This window comes from Xiphophorus couchianus, chromosome 23 (assembly GCF_001444195.1).
Source record: "Xiphophorus couchianus chromosome 23, X_couchianus-1.0, whole genome shotgun sequence".
Classification (NCBI taxonomy): Eukaryota; Metazoa; Chordata; class Actinopteri; order Cyprinodontiformes; family Poeciliidae; genus Xiphophorus; species Xiphophorus couchianus.
Window position 1 is genome coordinate 22,771,370 of NC_040250.1, and position 26,627 is coordinate 22,797,996.

The 26,627-nt window shown below is 39.2% G+C and overlaps 1 long non-coding RNA gene across 1 annotated transcript; it reads left to right on the top strand.

The window, feature by feature from the left end:
- The first annotated feature begins 8,601 nt into the window (after positions 1-8,601).
- On the top strand, positions 8,602-16,586 carry LOC114139622 (uncharacterized). The gene is made up of 3 exons (XR_003594480.1): positions 8,602-8,864; positions 14,375-14,466; positions 16,487-16,586. It is a non-coding gene; the product is annotated as an uncharacterized LOC114139622 (long non-coding RNA).
- The last annotated feature ends 10,041 nt before the right edge of the window (positions 16,587-26,627 follow it).

Consider the following 26,627-nt stretch of genomic DNA (forward strand, 5'->3'; position numbering starts at 1 on the left):
AATATAAAACAGGACATCCATAAAACATCTACTTATCCTTGCAAGGTCGTGGTGATTGGGCGAGAGGCAGGGTCCACCTGGACAGGTCACCAGTTTATCACAGAGCAACCACCACAGCACACACATGCCTACTCAAAGTAACTTTAGAGACTAATTATGCTTTTGGACTAGTTCTTTGGTTTGCCGTAATGTCTGCACAGCAGTAGAAATGTTGCACAGAGCATTATCACTGTACTTCGCATAGCACTCTGGGTGTTGCGAGCAATTACGTTCCAACCACAATGTAGACATTTGTATTCAGCCCCCTTTATTCTGGCAGCTCAAAATAAAAATCCAATTAGTCAAATAGAGTTTAGGAAGCAGCTTTGGACTTTGAAGCTTTTCTGGTTTGTGGTTGGAAAACTAACACTGCACATTACCCTAAACGTGTCAGAAAGGGAACATTTTGTGCTGACTGCTTCACGGTAAGGGGAGGCTTTTCCCCTACCAGCGTCATAAAGGCTGCTTTCCGTTCACACAGCTGTCTGGTAGCCTGTGTCACTATGCTCCCTGTCATGCTCCTCCAACAGTTTTTCTTCCCTCCCAATCAATGTTGAGTAACTCTGGTAACTCCACTCTAACCGTACTGTACCACTGTTTTAAGGATGTACAGTGATGCGGTATGGGTCAGTCGAATGGACCAGTTTTATAATGGAAACACACAAAATAGTGCACTGAACTGTGCCAACTAGTTACACTGACAACCAAGCATAGGCCAAACATATCACAGTACTCTTGTCCTGATGAAATTAATCATTGTAGCTGTAAAATCAACAACACAGCTGTTTTTCAGCACTGACTTGAAAATCACTGGATGAATGAAACAATGCAAAAATATCAGTTTCTGTTCTGGGTCTAATTTCAGTCCCTTTGTCTTGCATCTGCTTCAAAAGTCCAACATTATTTTCCATGACAGATTTGCAGCCATCTATTGGAACACCTACCAGTTTTTCCCAATTTAGTCCCACAGCTCCACAGACGCATTTACGCCTGTGAACAAATCACTCGTCATTGTGGTGCCTTTCATTGGTTGCATAGCTACCTGCTCCTCTGTCATCTCGTCTTTTGTTACGCCACGTACAAAAATAAATAACTGGGTTGTGGGCCGAAACTGACATCATGATTCTTGTTCAGGACCACAGAAAATAAGTGTGTTGTGTTTTGCAGCTGATGTGCCAAATTCCCCAAGATGTTCTTGTTAAGGTGTGCGAAAAGGAAAGACGCATTTCCAAACGCTTCCTTTTTCTCAGGAACAAATTAGCGCAGCAGACTCCATCCAATATTTTTTTGATAAATCGGAGAACGGCTTACCATTTCTTTCAATTTTGTAGAATATTACAAAGCTTGTCCTGACTCCTGCATTCTTGGAAGAGTGGAGCTTTGTAAAATATCCTTTTTGCTTTCTCACTTTAGCTAGCAAGTCATCTGATGCTTGTCCCCGCTACGCATCAGTCATATTCTTCTACTTGCCTCCATGTTTACTCTCATACTGGCGATTTAAAATGTACTGTCTAAACACAGATGTTTCCCATGTACCATGCACATAGATTTTCAGCCGGTTTCATCAAAGAAATATTTTGAAGCCCATGCCTTGCTAAAAACTAAAAGGATTATGCCAGATGTAAAAACCTCTGCATCCTGCCTCAAACTTTCTTTTTTAGTGTTAGCTGCCACAAACTAATTTCTTGAAAGCTGTATAACATATTTGCATAAGCAGTAAAAGCAGTGGCCTTCAAAACAAAAGCTGCGTCAGTGCATTTCGTGCACCTATAGAGAAGTAATAGGATTTACACTCCGACGCGGGCCGGTCAAAGGTTGTCAGCGGGCCGGATGTGGCCCGCGGGCCGTAAAATGCTAAAGTCTGTTTGGAGCTGACAGCCAGACAGCTGAGCGTTTAAATAGCTGGAGTGTGTTATAAAAAGACAGAGAGCACCTGGTAAAAGTCTATTAATCTTCAGGTGCTCGGAGAAGACATTCGTTATCAGAGCTTGGGAATTAAACATGAGCATGAATTCTTCAGGGGCGCAATATAAAAGAGTTGGATAATTTTAGAAGGGATCACTCCACCTGTAATTTTTAGCTTCCCTCAAAGGCCCCTCTCTGTCTCTACCGTTTAGAGCTAATCCCTTTTGGAATTTGGAAGCTGTGTACTCCAATGTGTATTCACAAAGTGGATTAAAGAGACTCGATAGTTCGGGTTTTGTTTTTTTTTTTTTCTTTTTGTGTGTGTGATTAAGTGAAACCTCGGAGAGTTATTAGATTTACCAGCTAAGAGGGGATTGCGAAAGACAAATACAAAGCAAAAAAACAAACAAACAAAATGCTGAAACACTTGCAAAAGAATTTACAACGATTCATCCAGCGGCTGGCAAGAGTTTTAGTACTTTTTTTTTACATTTAAATTTGCCACTTTGGTGCCACAAATTTATTCGCTGTTGTGTGTGTTGCATCTTATTTGGTTTTTGATATTCAAGTCAAACATAAGGTGATAAAAAAGTAAAAGTTAAAAGGTGGATGGTTTTCATTTCTTTTTTTTATCAATCTTGAAATTGATATATTAACAGTTATATTAAATAAATCAGAATATGCATACTTATTAGTTTTATTTGTCAGATTACAAGATATTATTTTGATAATAACCTTTAAGTATGAAACATACTTTTTACTGACCCCACCTTTCTGTGTCAGAAAGGTTTTATTATTGGTCTTATATTCTAATCTTAAATGTTGGGTCTTTGTTAGCTGTAAGAGGAAAAACATTATTTTAGCAGAAATAGGGTTGGAAACATCGGTCTGTGTGTAATGAAGCTATATTTTGTGGTCCACTTAGCTGAAATAAATAACCTTTTCAATAATACAGAATATGACTGTATGTTTAACTGTTTTGTGTCACATTTTTGCAGAGGCACAGTTATTCTTACTTGCAACATTTTTTTTAAATCAAACAAATTAACTGAACAGATTAAATTTTTACCCCATGCAAAACATTCACAAATAGATTTAAGTCTGGCTTCATCTGCAGCATTTCAAATCATAACTGTGAAGTTGCTCTATATTTACTTCCCTCCATCGACTCGGACCATCTGACTTGTCCCTGATGTATTTTGTCAGTTTTATTTAGTAAAAAAATAATAAACAAACCATGTATCATTTTCCTTTGACTCATTTAAACATTATAATCTCAGTAAAATTCATTAAAGTTACTGGATGTACTGTGACAAATGTAAAATGTTCAGGAGGCATAAACTCATTTGCAAGACACTGCATTCAGCAAATCAGCCAGGGCTTATCTCAAGACAACCTTGTAAAATAAACGCATTTTAAATACATCACAATGAGCATAGCGATCGCAGATTTGAGCTTTGAGTCTCTGAAACCGCTTGTTTGTGAATTTGAGCGAAAGTGTAGCAGGTGTTTTTGACCAGAGCGGGATTTCTACGGTGGCCCTGAGGTGCAAACCACTTCAACAAAATCAAAAACACAACAACATTAATGAAGCACAATTACAAATTCAAAAACACAACATTAACAAAACGGAAAGGGTATGAGAGATCGCTGATTGGACAATAGGCATAAATACGTATACACTGAGTGATACTTACATCGCCGCCATCTTGAAAGTGGCAGTGGGGAAAACGTGCTGCGTGGACTAGTCTCAACGGTTTTACCATACAAAGTGGACCCACTGCTTTTACCTTTCACTGGTAAGAATTAAAGATAATAATGACGTAAATTTACGAGCAGAATTTCTTGACTTTGTGGCCAATACTGTGCATTTCCGTGGTGAAACAACCAATAAATATTTCCTTTGTAACTAAATTGGCCCAGTTAACTACTCTGACTCTTTTATTAACTTAGCTAACTTTTTTTTATACTGTGTTGTTTTTCCAAAGAGGGAGAGGCAATAAGAAACCTGTAACGTGCTTTTGACCTTTGTTTATTGTTGCCATGGTTACCTAGAAGTTCGCAAGACAAGTCGCTGTTTGAGGTCAAACACGGTTACTTTAAGGTACATCAGTTGTCTATAAGATGCTTCTTATAATATATGTAGATTTAAATCATTTGTTTGATATAACAGCGAACCTGAAGTGGACTGAAAGTCCATTAATCCAGAGAGCAGCACGGAGACCGGAGGGATTTCGTCAGGACAGATCCATAAAGATCAGAGCCGGAGCTGTTTTTCTTCAGACTTTCGCAGTTCATCTCCACAATGTCTGTGTTTAGATGCTAAGTCAATGCCCCGATATGGTGAAGATACGTTTTTTTTTTCTTGAATGTGAATGAATCAGGGATGTATTTTCTATTACACTGTTAGATCATTTTTATCAATCGCTTTAACCCAGAGGTGGGCAATCCTGGCCGTCAAAGGCCGGTGTCCTGCAACTCTTAGATGTCTCCCTGGTACAACACACTTGAATCCAACAGCTGAATCACTTCCTAAGTGCAGTCAAATTTTCCAGAGTCCTGCTAATGACCTCATTATTTGACTCAGGTGTGTTGAAGTAGAGATACATCTAAAAGTTGCAGGAGACCAGCCTGGAGTTGCCCACCCCTGCTTTAACCTGTGGCTAGCCGGATGTCTCAGAAGGCCGAACTGCTCCCAGCTTGACCAGCAGACTGAACCTGTACCTGTGCTCTGTGTCGCCAGTATAATATAAATAAATTTGTAATGTACTGCATACTTTTATTTCTTTCACTTGTTGTGTATTTTAACTGAAATATCTCAATTTGAAGTATTAGGGTATTATGACAGTTTATATAAAGAAATTAAAAATAATTTAGTCTGTTAGATTTCGTTCACACTGTCTATAGCACAGGTGACATATTACACTGTAATGAATATTTTTTAAAGTAAAAATATGTAGCTAAAGTTTGACAACTATTATCAAAGTTTGTCTTTACAATAAAATGCCTAAAAATGTAAATGAAGTTACGTTTTTTTATTCATATCTTGAAATAGCAAATGCACATTGAATTATGGAATTATGTTAATATGTTCATGATAACATCACTGTAAAGGTGTGTGTGTGTTCATCAATAAAAACGATTTATCAGAATCAGCTGTATCAAATGTAATTATTGTGCCACAAAACAATGAAATAATCACATCAAAAAGTTTGAAACGTTGTCCTTGTTTTGTTTTTCATTCCTATATATAATAATGTGTGAGATGTTGTGTCAGTGGCATTCATTAACTTAAAATACTTTGCAGAACGGCACTTTACGAAGTTCGGTCCATTTACTTGTATTAGCTTGCTGGTAGATAAGCCACTTTCAATATTGCGGACACTATAACGTATTGCAACAACGGGCCGACCCGCTCAAACGATAACTTCCTGTTCAAAAGTGCTGTCGTCCAATCAGCGATCTCTCAGGTCTCCAACTGGGACGTACCCTTTCCGTTTTGTTAATGTGCTTTGTTAATGTTGTGTTTCGTTAATGTTGTGTTTTTGTAATTGTGCTTTATTAATGTTGTTGTGTTTTTGTAATTTGTAATTGTGCTATGTTAATGTTGAAGTGGTTTGCACCTCAGGGCCACCGTAGATTTCACTGGAACGTTTTACAGATCCTGTGACATGACGTTGCATCAGGGACTGATTGATTATTCGCACCAGAGCGCCGGCTGCTTTACACACATTACCCTTTAACCTTACAGGTGAGGATTGTGTCACATCAAATGCTGAAAGGAGACTGCGCTGTGAAACGAGGCGGTCCTGATTTACTGTGCCATCGCTGCGTTCTAAGTCGGCAAGGACCTGTGGGAAAACGAAAAGGCGGGACAAAGGGAAGGGCAGATAAAGCCAAACGGAGACAAAGGGAAGAAGAGAGGGATTAATCAAGTAGGAGGCCATATGAGAGTAAAAGCGGAGGCTGCTGAAAGACGTGGTGAAGCAGGAGCCTGAATTGTGTCCTTTTCTGATGTTTATTTTATCTGAGGTGGCAGGTGTGTCGGGTCCACAACCTTGCAGCGCTTCTCTGGCCCGGTTCTTGCTGGCTGTGTTGCTTGCCTTGAGATAAGACTGTAATGAAGCCGAATGGGAATAACACAGACCACCAAAAGAAGCCTCCGGCCAGAGGCAGATTCGAGCGTTGCCTGCATCCCTCCACCCTCAGCTGCCCCTTTGTCTCACAACATAAATTTGCTCCTTCATCCCTGTCCTGCTGGCTGTGTTTGTTTAGGGACTGTCGATGAAGGGAAATAAATTGTGCTGATTCCCGGTGGGAAGTCAAGCCACTGGAAGCCCCATGTTTGCCTTATCGCACAAACCGCTTCAAGCAGGGAATTTAAAGCTGAATATGGATCGCCAGAGCTAAATAAACATGCCCTGCATTCTTTAGTGCTTCATTATACTGTGTCTTGCAAAAATGTTTCACACCCTTTGAACTTTATTTTTTCCATTTATGACTTTACAATCAAATAAATCTATGTGCTGTACAGAGATTGTATGCAAGACACATTGTAAATAGTTCTGAAATTATTATGAACTTGTAATTAGCCTGTTCTGATGTTCCTAACTTAAATGAAATGCCTTTAGAAGTCGCACAATAAGTACAGTCTGCTTACTTTTATTTAAATTTAATAAAAACTATTCTGTGAAAGTTTCAGAAGTTTTTTTTAAGTGTTAGGGTGCAAACAGCATCATAAAATGAAGTAACACAGGACAAGCCAGTGATGAAGTTGTGCAAATGAAGATCCATTTAGACTAGGAGGTCAGGCAAGGAGAGCGTTAATCAGAGAGGAGCCAGAAGTTCAATCCACGCAATCAATGGTTGAGATCCACAACTCAGGTGGGTAAATCTGTTGTAAAGATAACTACTGCCTTCTTCAATTCTGGAAAGAAAAGGTAGAAATAAATCAAAAGCCATTGTGAAAAGAAAGACATCCAATTTGGAGATTGTCTCAAGCCATGTAGGTGACATAGTAAGTGGCATGGTGGTGCTCTGATCAAAGGAGAACCCAAAATATCCAGTTTAACCAACATCCCAGTCTCTGTGCGGCAGAAACAAACGCTGTAAATCGTAAACAAAGTTGGTCAAATTTGGAAGGAAAACAACTTGAAATGGAAAAAAACTGAGGCAGGGGTTCACGGTCCAGTAGGACAACAACCATCAACATACAAGGGAATGTCATACCAGAGATTTGTGTGTATCTTATCCTTTATTCACTACCGGGTGACTCCGGCAGGTGTGGCTTGCTGTTGGAGCTCATCAAGGCTAATCAGGAGGAGGAGAAGAGGATTCCCTGAGACAGACGCCAAAATGTTCTGTCATATTAACTTTAGTTAATACTCTAGTGCTGGAATAATTGCAGACACCAAGGAATTGTTTAATAGGTTTATTGGAGGAGATGTACAAATAAATACGAGTGAATTGAGGTTGAGATCCAGGTCTGCACTAGGAGGGAAAGGAATGTGGTTATTGTCATAATGTTGGGAAACGTTTTGAACTTAAGTTCTGGGAACTCTAGAATGAAACAATGGAGACATACCCCAAAATCAATTACTGCAACAGGGACGAAAGTATTGAGCCTGTGGGAAAAATATTAAGGCATGCCACACATTTAAAATAAAATTCATAAGTTTCTTTCCAATTCCAGTTTGTCATTATGCCTTGCTTTGTGTTGGTCTAAATTTCCAATGAGATACAATGCAGCTCATTGTTCTAATGTTATGGATAAAAAGATGAAACTAATCAGGATAAAATGAATTACTGCAACAGGACTGTTTCACTAAGAATGACAATAATGTCCTGTCTATATTAGCAAGTTACACATTAGATGCTAAGTAAAGCAGTAGCACAAACCCAATGCCTTTTATTAGCCTGTGTTGATGCAAACATTAAGAGTTTAACATGTTTATTGACTGAAATTAAACTATCATTAGACATATAAATATTTCTCTTTGAAAAAGTCTAAGAAATGTACACATTTGTATTAATATTGCGTAAAAACAACAGTTGTTTTAAACATTTCTTAAAAAAACAAAACAAAACGGATGATTGATTAGCCCTTGGCCTTGTCCAGTTTAATAGCAGTTGAAAAGCACAAGCTGTCTGTCAAACTGAATGCATGCATGCGATTTTTATGTCGCCTCATACTGTCGTTGCTTTGCAGCGACAGGCTTAGTGTCCCGGTGAGGCGTGACATTGAGAGCCCGGCGCTCGCAAACATGCCACAGAAACATTTAACCCCTTTAAACTCAGCCCAAAATGGATTCATGTATTTGCGGCATCGAGTGTGCGTGGGCGTGTGTGGGTGGGTGTGTGTGTGGCTGGCATGTCTGCGTGAGCGACACAGTCCCTCCTGCAGGAGAAGAGGCAGTTGTACAAAGGCTGTGTAAGCAGGCTGACAGCACTGATCGCCTGCTCGTGTGTGTATGTGGATGTGTTTGGGGTTGGATAAATTTTGCCTTTCTGCTCTTGTTTCCTCTTCTTTTCCTCCTTTTCCCTCCCTCTCTTGTTCCTCCATGCCACACCCTCTCTCCTCCCATTATTCCCATTCTGCACTAGAGGGCTGTCAGTGAACCCTGAACGCATTAGGCTGTCTGCTCCATTGTTTGTGCTGTTTCTCTGTTCCCGTGCCCCACTCTCTCCCAATATTTGTTTTCATTAATCACAATGGGTGCCTGCTGCGGGTGTCTTGATGGCATTTTTTTCTTTCTTTTTTTGGTTTGTCTTTTGTTCCGCTGCCGCAGATTTTGTCTTTAGTCGCTGGCGTTCCCAGTTTTGTTTGTTAAGTTTCACGGCGTTTGCGTTGGCACATGTGTGTGCCTAAATGTTCGACGGCACATATGTGCGAGCACACCAACGAGCGGACAAACGCAGAGGTGGGGACAGAAAGAACATATCACACATTATGACACATCCTTTCTCCTTTCATGTTGTGCTTTCATCTGCGCTCATTACAGCTGGTTTTTGTGAGACCGGGGGACACAGAATGGACACGTCTGTAGTTACAATGCGGCAAGCACACACACACACTCGCGCATCATGTACTTTTCTGTGGAACACACACAACGTTCTGAGTTAAAGTCCAGTTCCAGTCCGCCGTTTCTCCTATTAATAGGTAATTGCTTTGCATTATTTAGCTTCACTATACGGTTAGAGAAATGGAAAGAGCATGTGATTGTCTGTGTGCACCAAAATGGCCAGCTAGTGGGGAAAAAAGACACTTTTACATGACTGAGTTTAATCATTAAAGTTCAACTCGGTGCAAAAGAACATTTAGTGACCACACAGTGTCATGAAGAGCAAACAAAACAGCAGACAGGTCGGAGATAAAGGTGTAATGACATTCGAAACAGGGTTGGGATAGAAATAAAAACTGTAACCTAAGCGATGAAGATTTTGTAAGTACTGTTCTACTAGACATAAAAAATATGTTAGCTGTCCTCTCCACTAGTCTGACTTTTATGGTAGAGACGTAAAAAGCTATTGCTGAATAATAAAGGTAAGAAATCTAGTTTGCTAAAAAATTATGTTCGGGACAAACTAAACATGTGAAATGTGAATGACAGTTTGTTTTTTTTTACTTTATTTCAAACACTCATAAGTGTTAATCGAAGAAAAGTGAACTTAGAAAATGAACAAAATAAAACCATTTGTACAGTATTAATTAAACTTTGGGTTGTTAAACTTTGACAATATTGTTCTTCCATACACGGACATTCCTTGGTGTTGACTCTGTTGTTTCTTAGTGTTCATCTCTTTGTGTGTTGGTTTAGATTTAGTTTCCATCGCTTTTATGTTAGTGGGATCCTTTTGTGGCGTTTTTAGTTCACTCTGGGTTCATTTTTGTGTTTATTTGGCCCGCTCTATCAGTTCCCCTGATCAGATTCTTCCTCCGCTGCTCTGCATTTCACTAAATAGTCACACCTCCTGTTCATGCCACACAGTTACCTTCCTAATAGTTTAAAAGCCAGTCGACTTATTTACCTCCTCACCAGATTTTTTAGTCATTTGTTGTCCATTAATCCGAGTTGCTTCTCCCATGCTCCTGTTGCTTCACTTGTCTACTCAGTTGTTTTCCTGTGCCTCCCATGCCTGTTACTCTAAGTCCTTCCAGTAAATATTTATTTCCATCATGCAGCTTCTACGTATTTCCATCACCACTTCAAACAATGATTTAATCACAAAACAGAATAATTGACTTTTGTAACAAAATGTGTACAATTTCAAGGACTCTGAATACTTTTTTCAGGCGCAGCAGATTATAGGAGACCTTACTCAGAAATATCAATTACAGCCAACTGTGATAAATCATAGTAAGAACTTGTCTACTGATGCATCATAAAAGCTGCATATTTATGAGCTCAAACCAAATATCTCCTCCTTTCCCTCTCCTCCATTATTAAGGATATTGTTGGTTTGTTTGGCTCTGACAGGTGGTGCTGCCATAAGGTGGATAAATAAATCATCTTTGAAGGAATATAAAAACTTTCCTGCCTTCCCTCCTGATCGGTTCGTGTTGTGTTAGTATTCCCTCTTTCTTGCAATTACTTTCACCGGCTTATAGACTCTAAAGTCAGTCTGGTGTCAATGCTCATTGGTGAGCACAGTCATCATGCCTGGTATGTATTGATATGGCTGTTGTTAAATTTTCACCTGCTCTAAAGGATCAATTTCAATTAAATATCAAAACGGATCTCTTATTTTCCCCTACACCTCCTGTTATTCTGCAGTCTCTCTGAACCGCAGATTGTCATTTAGATGTTTCTTCTTCTTTTAGCCCTTACCTTTGTCTGAATGTCATCCTTTGTCTTATTACGTCCTTCGGTTTCTGCGTTCACACTGAGCTACAGGCACCGTTTGTGAGTGAGTGCGTTTCTACACGGGAACCTTTGCTGTATTCAAACCGAGTTGCCATGGTACGGGGCGAAAAAAAATAAAAGAATCGGCAGAGTAAATTATTCTTCTTGACACCACTTAGACATGATAACATTCAAACATAATCGTACGTTCTTTTGTAGTGAATTTCTGAGCTATCAGTGAAAGTATAAGTAATGCTTTTCCTCAAATCAAAGAGAAGGTGGTATCTAAATGTGGAGCTACTCATCTTTTGGATTGTATCTTTTTTACCTGAGTTGCATTGTAGTAAACACCAAACTCCAGATGTTTACAGTCTTTTGAAAAATGAGTCATACCCCTCAAACATTTCCGGACATTTCCATACCTCGGCGTAAGTTTAGGGATGCTTTATTAATTGACATGGGTGATTTAAGTAATAGATCAATACAAAGTTACAAGAGGAGAAGGAAATATCTAAGTTGTTAAAGTTTATAGGTACAAATTTGTTTTTAATACTATTGTGGCGCAATTTCGTACTGAAAGCCTTTCTCTGAAAATATAGAAATGACAGAATGTTTAAGAAATCATTGTTCATGAGGCTCAGTGTAGAGCAGTAAACCATGTCATCTCCAGTGGTAACTGCTGAGAAACACATAAGTGTCTTAAATGCAATTAAAAAAAAATAAATTTGGGTAATTAATGAATTTACTTGATGCTACCTACTAACTCCCCCTGTCCTCCCCATTTCAAACAGAAAACGGGGAGATACCGACCGTCTCTGATGTTGGTCTGGATCTAATTAGCTGTAAAGGCCGTTCCAGGCAGCCGTTTTATGTTTTTATTCCTGTGTGTTTGAAGTTTAAAGGTACAGCTTGTTCAAATGCACCGCGTGTTGTCTGCAAGAATCCAGCTCTTCATGAGCAAAGTTATTTTTTTTACACTCAGTGCTCCAAGATGAATCAAGTGGCCTTGGTAGCTTTGTCCAAAAACAAAAAAAGTACACAAACTCAAGTGGACATGACACATTTAACAGCTGCAGATCTCATCAAGCAGTAACTCAATACTTAATAGTCCCTGCATCATTTAATTGGGTCCACACAAAACAGACCAAAGGAAAACATTGCTTCAGTGCAAACACACAAAAATATCTAAAAAGAACAACATAGTGTTAAGTAAATGTGGTAGGCTCATTCATTTCCTCATGTTAAATTACGCCTCGGTGGACTGACCTTTGACCTGATGAGCTCTGTTGTCATCCGTCTCCCAGGCTTCCTCAAGTGAAGGACTGTTGAGGCTGAGTCACTAAAGCTTAAGAGATTTAATGAATTATAAATCTCCCTAGAGATATTAAGCAGACCCTTTTCACGTGCAAACACTCAAATTACATCAATATACAGTTTGTACATTCATAAATGATCATTAATAATGGATGTGATGTCATTATCCGTCGGGGGGGAAGGGGGTAAGTCTGCAGCAATGCTTCGAATGGGCTCATTAATTGAATTTAGTTGGTAATCCACGATTTGTTATGTAGATTATCAATGGAATCTAAATGGTGTGACTAAACATTGACCTAAACTGTATGTTGTAGCTTTCACCTAAAGTTCAGCAGTCACACACTTCTAGGTATGCATAGGAACAGCAGTTTGTTTTCACGTCAATAGGATTGCACACGGTTTTAGGTATTTTATGTTTTTTGTAAAAGTTAAAATAAAAATGGATTCCTTCTGGAATCCATTTGATGCTACTAATGAAACAAAAGTTAGCCTCAACATTAGCATTAAAAACTGAATCAGTTTCTCTTTGATCATGTCGAGTTCACAATCTAAATTACTAACACTGATAAAAGCTACACTGGGTAGTTCTACACTAGTCAGAAACTTGGTAACATGAAGATTTAGATTCGCAAAAAAATTTGTCCAAGTGTGAAAAGAGAAGCATTAGAAACATATTTTAATAAAAACATTAAAAACCACAGTGCAGTGGGAAAATAAGCGTTTGAAACACAGTTGATTTTTCAAATTTTTCCACTCACAAAGAATGAAGAGGTCTATAATTTTAATCTCAGCTACTCCTGAACTGTGAGACACAAAATGCACAAAAATAAAAAATAATGATAAAAAAATAAATCCAGGAATTAAAATTATGTGATATTTGAATGATTAATTTGCACTTTAAAGTACAAAACAAGTTTTCAATCAATTACCAATCAGCAAGAACTCTGGCTCTCACAGACTTGTTAATTTGTCTTTAACCAATTAATGTTCTTTCTTTTTTTTACTGAAAAATATCCAAACCAGGTATAGTTCCCTTTGACCATGTTAGGAATGAAAAATAATATAAATGGTTTGAAATGTACATCTAAAAAATATTTAAATTTTTATAATAAAAAATGGAACTCACTCAGATGAGCAAAGTGCTTTCCACTAAATGATAAACATTGTTTATTTGAATATAACTTGCCACAGCATTACTCTAGTGCAACATTTGTAATTTTACTTTTGTACAATATTTAGTGTAAATGCTGCATCTTAATATTCACGAGAGAATAACACTTGTCATCTAATCAAGTTGAACATAAAATATGTAGATGCAATGCCCCTGTAAAGTACACATTGATATATTGGTACAAGGTTAATTAGAGGAATGCATAAAGTGCTGAGCTTGTGAATTAAGTGTTTGTTCACATGACTTTCTTGAACTTCAGTCATAAGAGTAACATAAAACATCAAGATAACATCCACAGTAGAGACCTTCATTAATATGAATAACAAAACCAGGAACTTTAATGTCAGTCCCAATGTCATAGAGAAACACTCAAAACATTTTGTGAGAAGGAATTGTCTCAAAGGTTACTATGAGCAACACAGTGTGCTCACATGAATTAAAATCTTGCAGTGTTGTAGGATTAATTATTTAAAAATGACACAAATTGATTTTCTGGATTTTTTTTTTCAAGATGTCTCTCAGCTACAGTGTACCAGACACATGAACACAACGACAAATCTCTACATTGTTTAAAAATGGGGAAACCTGACAAATCATGACTAGATCAAATGCTTATTTCCCCTCACTGAAATTAGGATGGTCAAACCTGGAATGGATTATTATACACAGGCTACAGATTTTACCTAAAACATTCCTAATCTCAGTGTTCTTTCTTCTCTTGAGACACTTGAACATAATCTGAAATTAGTGAAAACAGTTTTACAAATCCAGAGATGGATTTCAACTCAAAAGAAGAAGAAAGTCCTTTTCTTCCAAAATTCTCTGGCATTTTTCTTCTGATTAATGTGCATAAAGAAAATATGAGTGAAAGACGTTTCACTCTGTTGAAACATAAAAACTTGAGAAATAAATTCCTTTATTTCCGGTAAACAACAAAACATGATTTTTCCATTTCTATTATTATAAAAAACACAACCGTTTATTTATTTGTTTTAGCCTTTTAATTGAGCTCAAATTTCCCCATAATGCATCATACTAAACTTTGGCAAACAAAGCCAATAGGCCTAAATAATGTATTTTGTTCTCTCTCTCTCTCTGTCAGTCATTGTCCTCAGTCGTCTCTCACCCCTCCTCCCCGATGCAGAAATCCATAGCGTTGTAAATGAAGCTGTGAGGATCGATGCTGCAGGCAGGGTAACGCCGGAACGCTACCACCAGTGTATTGCTACAATGATCTAGTGGTTAAAAACACATTGGAAAACAGAGAGGGAAGATAGATCTGAGCCAGCTGCACGCCCACATTGCTCTCGCTGGAGACATCATCAAATTAAACAACAACTATGATGTGTTTCTGCTCTGTGCCCCCGCTGCCACGCAACTATGTTTCACCCCAACACACACTCCTCTCGTTCTCTCTTTGTTATTGACAAGCACCTCCACTGGGGTAGATTTATAATAGAATGCATGACATGATTTGTTTCAAGTTTAGGATGAAGGCCAATTAGTTTAACAAACAGGAGACAAATCTTGTTTGATAAAAGCTGATGTAAGGGCATGTGAAACGCATCTGCTGGGAGGTATTTTGGAGATTGTAGGCAGACTCTGCTGAGACACTGATGTATAGAAACATGTATTTCATGCTTTTAGGGTGGATAGAGTTTTGAGTCCACTTTTAGTTTAACACTTTTCAATTTGGACAGTCATGGTGTGAAAACTGAGACTGTAATTTTGAAATGACACCTTTACAAGCGAAAGCCAGCATGTTTCATTAAGCAGCTAATCGCAAACTGGCTACCTGAGCAGACAGCCCTACTATGCTAAAACTTTATTTGCTCTTCAGTGAAAAAAAATGTTTTTTTAAAGTAGCCACCGACTGTCTTAGATCTTGCTAAAAATTACCTTATTTGTGAAATTGTAGAAGTTATGTTATAATAATGTGATGGGGGGAAAACAAAACACTGATAAATATACCTTAACTATGCTTATAAGTACTTGAACATTCTTGTCTATTCTTTCAACGCTATATTTTTCAACACTTCACACTGAGCTGTGCACAGTGTGAAGTGACCCTAGAAAGGTTAATGGTTATTTTGTCTTTTTTTTTTTGCTTTCCTAATTCCAGTTTAGCTGTTAACCTTTACTTTGACCCACTTGCAGGCTGGACACAAACAATATTTTGTATCCTGACTGCAGTTGGAAGGAAGTCCTGCCTGTAAATGCTTTTCACTGGGCTACCATCATGTAAAATACATATCTTCCTGTATTTGAAGATTTCCTGAGACTATTATGATCATGTCAGCTTTTAAATCATAATGATTTTCTAAATAATTGTAATTATACCGAATATTATTCATACCCCTTATACTGGAGATGTAGGTTTAATGCAGTTTTTTTGTTTTGTTTTATTTTACTAATATTTATTGGCTGGACAATTAATATTTTGGAGTGGGCCAGTCAGAGTCTCAACTGCAATCTAATAGGGAATCTGTGGAGGGAGCTAAAGAGACAAGGAGGCCTGTGAAACTTAAAGACTAAAAACCCATTAACAAAGATAAGATGTCAAAATATCAGTGGGAACAGCAATTAAGAGATAGTATTGATTGCTGTGACATTTATAATGATGATTCACTGATTATTAATGTTTGAGGTTATATTTTTAAATGTAAATTGTAACAAATGTTTACCTTAACAGGTACGATTTTTATGATTTATAGTTTCTAGATAAAAAGGCTTTCTTTCAGTTTTCTAGCCATAGGTTACCATGCACTGTAAATATTAGGTATGAATCATAATAGTTTCCTAAGATCATGATTTCTGTTGTGTTATCCCACCACCAGGGCATTATTTGGTATTACAGTGCTTGTTTCCCAACAGGAGTAACAATAAGCCGTTTGTGTTTCTGGTTCAAATGGGGTAATGTAAAATAACAAGTCGTCAAGTTGACAGCACTGCTTATTTAACTTATTAGCTCATTAAAGTTTGTTTAAAATAAAAACAATTTGGTCATCTTACAGGTTTGTATTCGGTCATCTTCATTTCCATCAGAACCTTTAAAACAAAGATAAAAAGTTAGCAGTAGTAAAGTTGCATAAAGTAGGTTTTTGACTTTTTTTCAGTGTTTCCAGTTCTTCCTGGTAGGTGACCTTTTGTTTCACCTCGTTGTATTTTTCATCCAATTAACCTCACTCTCACCTCTGTTTGTGTGTCACCACAGCAGTGCTCTAGATTAAAGAAAACCCTCAACTCTGCAGTAAACAGGACACAAAGTTTCATGCAGAGACACACATGGACAACACACTTGTGTGTTGGGCAACCCTTAATAAATAAATGAATGAAATAAATGAAGAAAAAATAACATGAACCATGTGTTGTGACTTTTTTGCATAACCAGATGCTATTTAAAAGCAAATCTGTTGACTTTATGTGCTTTTTACCTTTCTTTTGGTGGACCAAATAACAAAAACCCATCTTGAGACACACCAGTGAGGATAAGGGTCATGTCTTGCCCCTTGTCCGTGTCCTGCCAGGAAGATTAGTCCTCTCATCCTGGCTCGTATCAGCTCTGATCAAAAGCAAACAGCTCGCAAACACTCACGCTCCATCTATCAAGCACAGTCACAGGCACAATCTCTTCTCCTTGCTGCGAAGATGTGATCACAGACCCCAATCATGTTACTGCCACGGAGAAATGCTTCTTTGTTGTTGTTGTTTGTTTTTTTTAAATCATCATTCCCAATGCTGCATTTGTTCCTGAAGTTAAACAGCAGGTTCAGCGGCGGGGTTGGGACCTTTTCGTAACATGCTTCCACTGGGCATCCACCCGGCATTATGAACACAAGACTTTGACTTCAGCCTTGGTCTGATCCTTGTCTCAAATCCACCCCAAGTCAACAGGCGATAGGAGCGGCGATACCCAACTACGGAGAAAGTCCACAGGTGGCCCGGCTGTGGATAAAAGCTTTGTTTGTTTGTCGAGACTGATCCTCTTTCTCTTCATCCGGTCCTGGCCTCTCTTCGGCACAGCATTGTCCCCTTGCCTGAACACATCAGATTACCTCTGATCTCAGGTATTTCTGGTAAACTTTATCCCATATGCCGCTAGCTTTCTCATCACTACCCTCTGGCTTAATCACAAATCTCCTCTCCTGCCTCTCTACCTTGCTGGGGGATTTTCCTCCCCTCCTGTCGCTCATTCGAACGCCTCTGATTAACATTTTTGACGTAAATCTGTGTTGTTTCAACATTCAAAGTGGTGATTGCTCCAAATGTAATTAGAATTAAGGTTATTGATCATGCAGGGCCAGACAGTGGCAGTATAAATAATAGCTAGCATGAGTAAGTGAAAGCGATAGGTGAGCTCTAGTTGATTTATGTGCAGGCTCTATTGGTCCTCGGCATAAATCACCAACAGCCATGTTCTTATTGAGTTATGAAGCCCCAGAGTTGCAGCAGAATAATGGCCAGCTCTGTGTCTTGTGTGTTACTACTCAATCCATAAGATACCAGCCACGGACCAATAAATAAGGAGGGAAGTATGCTCTGTTTTTTGTTGTAAGACAGATTTATATATTCATCAGTTCCCGTGTCAGTGCAGATGATGAGTGAGTGGGACTGTTTGGGTTTTTCCAGCTACTGAAATTTAAATTCACACCTTTTTTCTCAACAAAGTTGGTATGACAGTGTTGCTATGTGAAAAGTTGGGACAACTTGAGGTATTAACGTTCAAGGTTTTGGAGTTTCTGGTGTGTATCTCGGTATATGAGATCTGTTAAACTGCAGTTTTTAAAAAAATATATTTTTAAGATTTTTATCTAAAAATCAAAATGTAGATTATAGCATGCTGACTGGGGGATCCAGACAGAAGCTGAGTTATTGGAGACATTTTGATTAGTTGTCAATAGTCATCACAGTTTATTCTTGGTCAATAATACATTTTACATTACAATTTATTCTAGTTGTCTACCATTGATGTCATAAAACTAGTTTGGATTTTCTTGCTATGCTGATGTTTGGTTGTTTCTTATTTCAACTACTGTAAGAATACTTTGTGAATAAAGTCTGGCTGATTGGTTGATACTCAAAGTGTCAAGTCTTCTAATTTGCCCATTTTTTCATTTTGTTTTTTAATACATCAACTTCGGAGGCAGAATCTTCACCTGCTCCCTAATAAAGTATATCAGACCCAAATCCGATGACAAAGAGTCTTGGTTTGTGTTGTTCTTGTCACTTGTTATCGATCAAAATTTCCTCACACGATCTGTGTTTTGTTACGCACACTTTACAAAGTTGGACATTCAAATTTCAAAGTTGGCAAAAATCGACAGTAACGTGCGACTTCCTAGAAGAAAATTTAGAAGTTTCTCACGACTACTGTCATCAAAATCCATGTGTAACTATTTAACGCATGGATATGAACCGTTTGTTTGGAGTTCTGATGGCCTGAATCCCATCTACTCAGTTACACAGGAAATACTGCGCCAGATCTGAGACATAAACTGTTGACGTCTTGTTTTGGAAATAGTTGTCATCCTTGCCACTTCGCATAGTATTTAGCAAATTCGGTTGATTCGTTGACATGCATTGGGGATGTGGTGAAGTTGGGTGCAACATCTGGGCCTTAAATTGTTAGTTGTTAGCATTTTTTATTCTATAACCCAGAGAACAATCAGTTATCCCAGTAGGTTTCTGGGTAAAACACATGGGTGGGTGGTTTCTGATTTCCCACTGCTAGCCTATTAATTGTTTCTAGCAGCTTTTGCTGTCTGTCTTTTGTGCCATAGTAGAAAATATTACTCACCTCTGCCATTCAGAGCAGTAAAATCCTTCAATCAATTTAAGTTATTAGTGCTTTAAATTTGATTATAATGGCGAGTTTAATTAAGAATTAGTAACAAATTCAATTATTGTCTTTTTTTTTCATTATGCTGATTTTATTTAAACAAGGAAGTGTGGGCTTAAATTCCCAGTTTATTTTATTGATTAAAAAGGCTAATTAAAGCTTGATCATTTGTTAAATGAATTTTGAAATCCAATAAGGGGAGTAATAAAAAAACAAAAAACAAAAAAACAGGTAACGCAACCATAATGCTGTATACACTTACAGGCCAATTTATTAGGTACCTCTGTTCCAACGCTTGTTAGCATGAATAAAAAAATCAGCCAAAAACATGGCAGCATCTCAGTGAATTTAGAGATTCAAAAAGCGCTAAGAATTTTATCTTAAGAAATATTTGATGCTATATATAGAAATAGATTAATTGGAAAAGTGAACAAATATGATAAAACCCTCCATAATATTTTCCATGTAACGCAGAGCTTGGAGGAAGGACTTTGTTTAGAGCATTTCACAGTGGAAGAAAGGTCAGGTGTTGTTTCACAATGTATAAACAACCACAGGATGAGTTCAGCTCCACTATAACTAGCCTTTAAACCCTCATATTACTGCCGACCCATCATGTATATTTTAATTATAATGCTTGGTTAAACACACTACAGAGTGGGAGTGTGATGAAAATATACAAAACCGTATATTTCACATGGAAATATAAACTGTTTTCGACAAACTGTTCCTTGTTAGTTTTGCCAAAGCCTCACAAACTGTTTTTTTATTATTATTGTTATTTATTGTAGTGCAAATGCATATGAGTCACATACAGAAAGTAGCTTTTTTTTTAAAAAAAAAAGCTCTATTGAGACATAAAACATGAGCAAATGTCATGGCAATGCAAACAGAGTGAACAGCTGCACTGTCTCTAATGATTTTATACCTTTTATTAGGACAATTCCAAAGGAAAATAAACAAAAACGATTTATTTGCTATTTTATTCCCACCGTGTCCCAAAAATAACTTCAGGGTTTCAACAAGTCCAGTCGAAGCGTTAACTTTGGACCAGTCGAGGAGGTTATATTTGCCGGCTGAACTTTTAAATGACCGACGGAATTGTAATTTCTTCAGAGCAGGGCTCGTCATTACAGCCGGCAGGCATCCAGTTAAGAGTCCCTGCCGTTTGTGCTGCATCTTTCACACTCTTAAGTGACACTAAGCCTCAGCAACAGGGGAGGGTTTTAAACAGGGCCCACAAACAGCCATTGCCCAGAGTCTCTTAAGAGCTGTCTGCATGGTTCGCTGACAGATCAGTGTCCCCCCTCAGCTACCAGCAGGCAGGGCCAGATTTCAGCCAGCCTGATCGTGCAGCTCTTCAGACGGCACGCATCACCAGCAAACGTGGCCCCGCAACAGAGACGTGCTCTCGGGCTGGTGAGCCCGCCTGCTCTCGTGGACGCGTTTCACGCTGGCGATGTTCAGTTTAAGACGCGCACGTTGCTCTGTGCGAACGCTGCAGTTGCGGGTCAGCTCAGGTCAGCGCCGACCGCTCTCGTCAGCCTCGCATTTGCGACGTGTCTCACTGAGACGTACGCGAGGCACACGGAGCTCACCTCCCACCTCACCAAGCACAGGTCCTTTAGAGCTTCTGTTAAGAAAAGAAAAAAAAAAACAATAATAATAAAAAAAAAAACGCTTTCATCAGGCAACACTTGAAGCACAAATATTTTAGCCCAAGAGGAGAATAACAGGAGCTGGGGAAATTGATTTCGATTTGAAAGTGACGGGGAATAATGGGGCTCGAGAACCGTCCCTGAATCTGAATCAGTTTCTCATTCCAGAATGCAAATGGCCTACAACAAGACTTTTGGGTGGTAAACAGGTTTCAATTCCAGCGCTGCTGCAGACGCTGATGCTTTAGCAGACCCTCACGAGGCACAGGCATGGGGATGCACAGGCTTACACGGGCACACAGAGCAGAATGGCTGTTTTATTTTTTAAAACAAGGGACAGAAAAGTCTGGGCGACTGGATGAAACCAGACTTTTGGGTAACTCCAACCTTGGAAAAAGCTTTAGGTGCAATATCGCAGTAAAATCAGCTTTTCTGCTTCTGCACGCGTCAACCATGTTGGTCAACAAATTTACTCACATCCAATTATACCACAAAAATAAATAAGGTTTTGCAGAACAGAACTTTTAGTAGGTATCTCATCTCATCTCATCAAGACATTAGTCTACTTGTGTTTCGGCACCGGAAATGGATTCTCACACGATTTTTTATTTGAAAGCGCGTAAGATTAAAAGCAAACGCAGATAAAAAGTGAATCGAATGAAATAACATCTATCAGCGTCTCTTTCGTAGTAATTAAAACAGAGAGAAAAAAAAAATGCTTAAAAGAAGAAACCCAATTACAGCCACCCAATCTAAACCTGCCTCTCACAGACGTACCTCCAAAATAGATTTTTCGACCGCAGTAAAGCCGACAGCTGAAAAAAAAAAAACAATAAAAAAAAATTAGTTGCCTAACGAAACATCATTAAATTCAACAAATTAATCTTGATTTTCTGTGACAACACTGTGGCTTAATAAAGGAAGACTGACAAACATTGCCGGGCGCATCATCGCCTTCAAATTAATAGTGACTGACACCAACACCCTTCCTGCTTAATTAATGGGAAACAAAACCCAACGAGAACATCCATCTAGATACAGGGAAACAAAGAAGGGGTCGACTCCTGCCATTCTCTGCACGCCGCCTGCAGATGCTGAAACGTGGGAACGTCGAGGCTGAAGGCGTTCGTGCGTGAGCGCAAGCACACAACTGAGTCTTTTTCTTTTCTTTTTTTTTTTCAGATTGCGGTTTCTTAAGTAGACACCCAACACGCCCCGAGCCCCTGACATTGAGTTTATAAGCAGGCATTATTTTTAGCGACGCTGTCATGTTTCCCGGAGTGACAGATCTTAAAAGCTTCCGCACGCGGAGCCCACCTCCTCTTGCTCTCTAAAGCCACGTCTGCTTAGCAGCAATGACTGGGCTATTATCTTACAAGATGAAAGCTGACACGTCGCTTACGCTTTTCATTTTCTGCTAAGACCATCGCTTTCTGGCTGAGCTTTTTGATGTTTGATTTGTCCTCTCATCGCCGGCCCAGCCGCGTGGCCGCAGTCAATACTCTGCAATTATAATAATATCCGGCCGTCGAATGTCAAGAGACTAGGGTTTTTTTCTTCTTCTTCTTCTTCTTTTATTTTTTTTGCCCCGTTTGAATCGCACTTGGTTGTGAAAGGAATAGCAGACTGAAGGATGGGAAGAGGAGGGAGGGGGGAAGAAGGTCAGAGCAGCGTTTTAGAAAACCACTCCGGAGAAACGGGACACTCCCAGGCACTTTGTCACATCAATTAGGAATTCTATCTGGGCAATGGGATCACGGCCCGTGGGGGCCAGTGGGCAAGACAGCCGATATACATCTTGCCGCTTCATGTGTACGCACATGTCTTTGTGTGTGTTTTTGTGTGTGTTTTTTTCACCCCCTCCAAATTCGCGACAGATGCGTTGAGGAAGTGAGAGCGCGCGTCGTTTGAACTGTCGATGTTTATCTGGCTGACCTCCTGGGAGAAGCTCATTTTAGCCCGGCCTTTCGCGACAACCTCGTTTCGGCTTCGTGCTGCTAATTTTCCTCACGAGCCGAGAGACGGGCGGAGGCAACCGGCGAGGCGTCGCCACTGCCTCTCTTTCTCACTAACAGTCAGTCAGGCAGTCAGGCCTTGAGGCTGTCAGAGGGGGAACAAAGTGACTGGGTGATGAGCCAGACACCCGTCGTCTGATCACACGGACTGATGCTGCGCCAGACACCGCAGCCACTGGCTCACTCAACAAGGTTCCTCTCACAACAGACGATCGCATACTCCCGACCTGGACTCTTTCTTCTTTTCCTGTCTTCCCCCCACCACCACCACCACCTCTTTCTCTCTCCCCTTCCCCACTTCTGTCTGTTCCATCTCTCTCATCTTTCCTGCTTCTCTCTTTCCTCCCATCTGTCCTGCTCTATTTACTCGCTTTCTTTGCATTCCCAAACACTTGCCCGTTTTTTCTCTTGTTTAAATATTGCCTGTGAAAGACGCAGTCCTCGCTCGCTTCCTTTCTCCGTCTCTTTTCCTAATTGTTCTCAGAGTTAGAAGGTGAACCCCCCCTCCCCACCACCTGCTGTGTGCGGAATTAGCGAAACACAAACGAAGACACATATACCGGGGAATTGGCACTTATTGGAAAGAAAGAGAAAAAAGGCCAAGAAGTAAATGCCAACGAATGCACAGAGCTTAACCTTTTCTTAGGGCTGATTAGTGCTGATGCATAGGATCATTTCATAATCCGACTCTGGTTCTAATGGCTGCTTGTTTAGGTACATCTAAATCAACTCATCAAATACTGTATTTATGTCCGTAAATCAATTCAAAAAGTGACAAACCTTCTTTACAAACTTTCTATTTCAAGTGTGTGTTTGTGTTCACATTGATGTTTGAGAACATTGAACATTTTGTTGGTAAAAGTCTCAACCAAGACACTCCTGGACATCTAGGACACATTTAGTAGATATTTCACTTGAAGTGAAAGTTGATTTGAGGCCAATGGCTGTTTTCAGGCACCTGAATGTAGACGTGATTTAGTCGACAATTACTTTCTCTAAGCAAAAAAACAAAACAGATGGTATCGAAACTTAATTACTGTTCCAACACTTTTACTACATAAGCACAAATAACACATTAGTCCAGGACTTTAAATGTTGATTGCTCGTCTCGTATTATTGGTGACTGTAGCACTTCTTACACATTGACAAATGAAACATTTCTCTCATGCCTCAGAGATCAGCAGCGCATCGTCTCTGAGTGACTACCAAACTCAGTCGAAGGACAATGATGTCGTACTGTTTGTAAAATATGATAAATGTTGAATAACTAACAATGTTCCTCTTGTGATTATAGAGTAAAGCATTTCCAAGAGTCTAAGGAAGATTCACAAGGACAGAAATGAACAGGATATGAGTTATAACAGAGCCATTGTGCTTCCGCTAAGCCAGCCACAACATCAAATCTGTCTACTTTTGAGTGAAGAGAAAGCAAAGTGGGTTGTTGCTCTGTGGTTCAAAGTCCTCTTTTCAGAGGAATGCAAATTTGGCATTTCATTCGGAAATTAAGGTCCCAGAGTCTAGAGGAAGTGTGAGGTTTCCATGATGACGATTTGAGGAGCCATACCGTCTGCTGGTGTCGTCCTCTGTCTTTTATCCATTTCAAAGTCTGTGAAATCGCTTGAGTACTTATTTCTGTTTTCTGATAGCAAGCTTTCTGGAAATGCTGATTTCATTTTTGTTTGTTTTTTTCCCCACCAGGATTTGGCACGGAGCCACACTGCCAAAGATAACAGCATCTAACTGTAAAACACTTGGGGATACATATTATTAGGTTGACATTTGTGTGTAAAAATCAGCTCCTGTTGGCTTTGTAAATGCTATTGTATTAATATTTGAACTATATCCCTCTTCATGTGGTGAACAAACAGGTTTCACTTTATGATGATGCTCCAATTTACTGAGATGCACCTGAATTTGGTGCACTCTGATACACCTTCAACTACACTGACTTAAATCCTCTGAGATGTCTTGTGTGAAACAACTGTATTTTTTTTGTTGTTCTATGAATAAGCTGACTTCCTCTGATATCTGCAGCTCCCAGCTGCAGTGGGCTATGTATAAATCAATGCTTTGGTGGGCTAGAGAGAGGGAGCAGTTATATTTACTCTGTTTCCTAGCTAGCAGCACTAGCTGTACTAGCGGGTAAAGGAATTCGATACACACCACTGGGAGGCAAAGGGTTTTTTTTCCCCCCTCGCACACCGGGAATGGCAGTTCTTCTGATAGGGATGGAGTAATAAAGGAACACCGGTTCAGTCAAGCAAGAAAAGAAAAAAAAAAGACTCTGCAACACATCAAAATAACATAAAACACATTTTTGGTCATGCACCACTGGCAGAGAAGTCGGGGGTGGAAAAAAATGGATTGTGTACATACAAACATGAAGTCGTGTCCTCGCAAACCTTTTGAGCAACTGGTAGACTTATTTTGTTGTTATTTTTATTTGTTGTTTTTTCTACAGAAGGACAGAGGTCGAAATCAGCCAATTTTCCCTTTTTCGATACTTTTTAGTGATTGGTAGTTGTTGTTTTTTTCTTTTTTCTTTTACTAAACGCACCAATGCCAAAAAAAAATCCCACATTTTTTTCTCTAGTAAATGCATCAATCCACGGCAAACCTTTCAGTGCCCTTTTTGTTTTTTGAGTTTTCAGAGAAGCCTTAAGGATTTATAGTTTGATGGATAGTCCATGGAAATCCATTGTTTTCTGTTGGCTTTAAAACTGCCTCTAATATCAAATAACCCACACCACATTTATTTAAACTTTTATGTGTCAAAAGTCTGCAAGAAATAAAAACACCTTGAACAATACTGAAAATCTTCATCAACTTATTTGCGTGTCTGTTTAATTCCTCTGAAGACCTGAAAATGTATCCGAATGATTTTTATTTTAATTTACATTAGTTTACTGATTCAGATAAATTACTTGTGTGTTCCAGTTATGTATCTGCAGTCTACTTCAGCGGTGCTGAGTACTAGATTAAGGTCGATGGCGATGAATTATACATGCAGTGGAATGCAATTTTCTTCATTAGATGACAAATCTTTTGTTTGAATATTGCATACTATGGTAATAATGCCGCTTTTAGCTTTTACCATTGGCCACTGTAGCCGTGTGGCTGAGGGAACAAAAAAAATTTGAAAAAAATGGTCTTGTCATCACTGTAAAGCAACACTTGATAATTCATTAATTCGTCTAGCAAATTCAAGTTAAATCATTAATCGCAACACAAGAAGGCAAGCAGTCTCTGATTATCACCAGTGAATAGCTGAGTGAAGAGCTTGTGAGTCGGTGTTATCTTCTTTTTCCGGATTATTCTGTCAGCTCGTAATCGTGTGCAAGTGTTTCTCCGGGCTCTGAGAAATGAGGGCTCGGATGGGTTAATAATAGAGGCCGAGGGGGTGTGTTAGTGTAGTCCTCTACATCACTTCTTACCGAGGGAGGGCTTCCGAGCTGCTATGATGGAGTGTTGAAAGGGGAACAGTCTGGTACAGGGAATCCGTGATGGGAAGGGTGATCTGAAGATGGAGACTGGAGGACAGGAGTGACGCAGCAAAGCAGGGAAGTACGCTGTGCAGCTGCGTTTGCGCCCTGTGGCTTCATCTCTGTCAGAAACATGAATAATTATCAGTGTCTGCTAGCTGACCAAGCTTGTTTATGTTATATTTTGCACAAGGTTTGCCTGACGTTACAGACATCTGATTACAAATGGTGGAAATGGCAATCTGGGGTTTTTTTTCTACATATGCAGATAAGATTAGAGCCTATATTTAAAATTAGTGTTTAATTGCTTAAGCGTTAAAGCAAACCGCAGCAGTGAGGCAGCAGAAGACACATCTGTCAA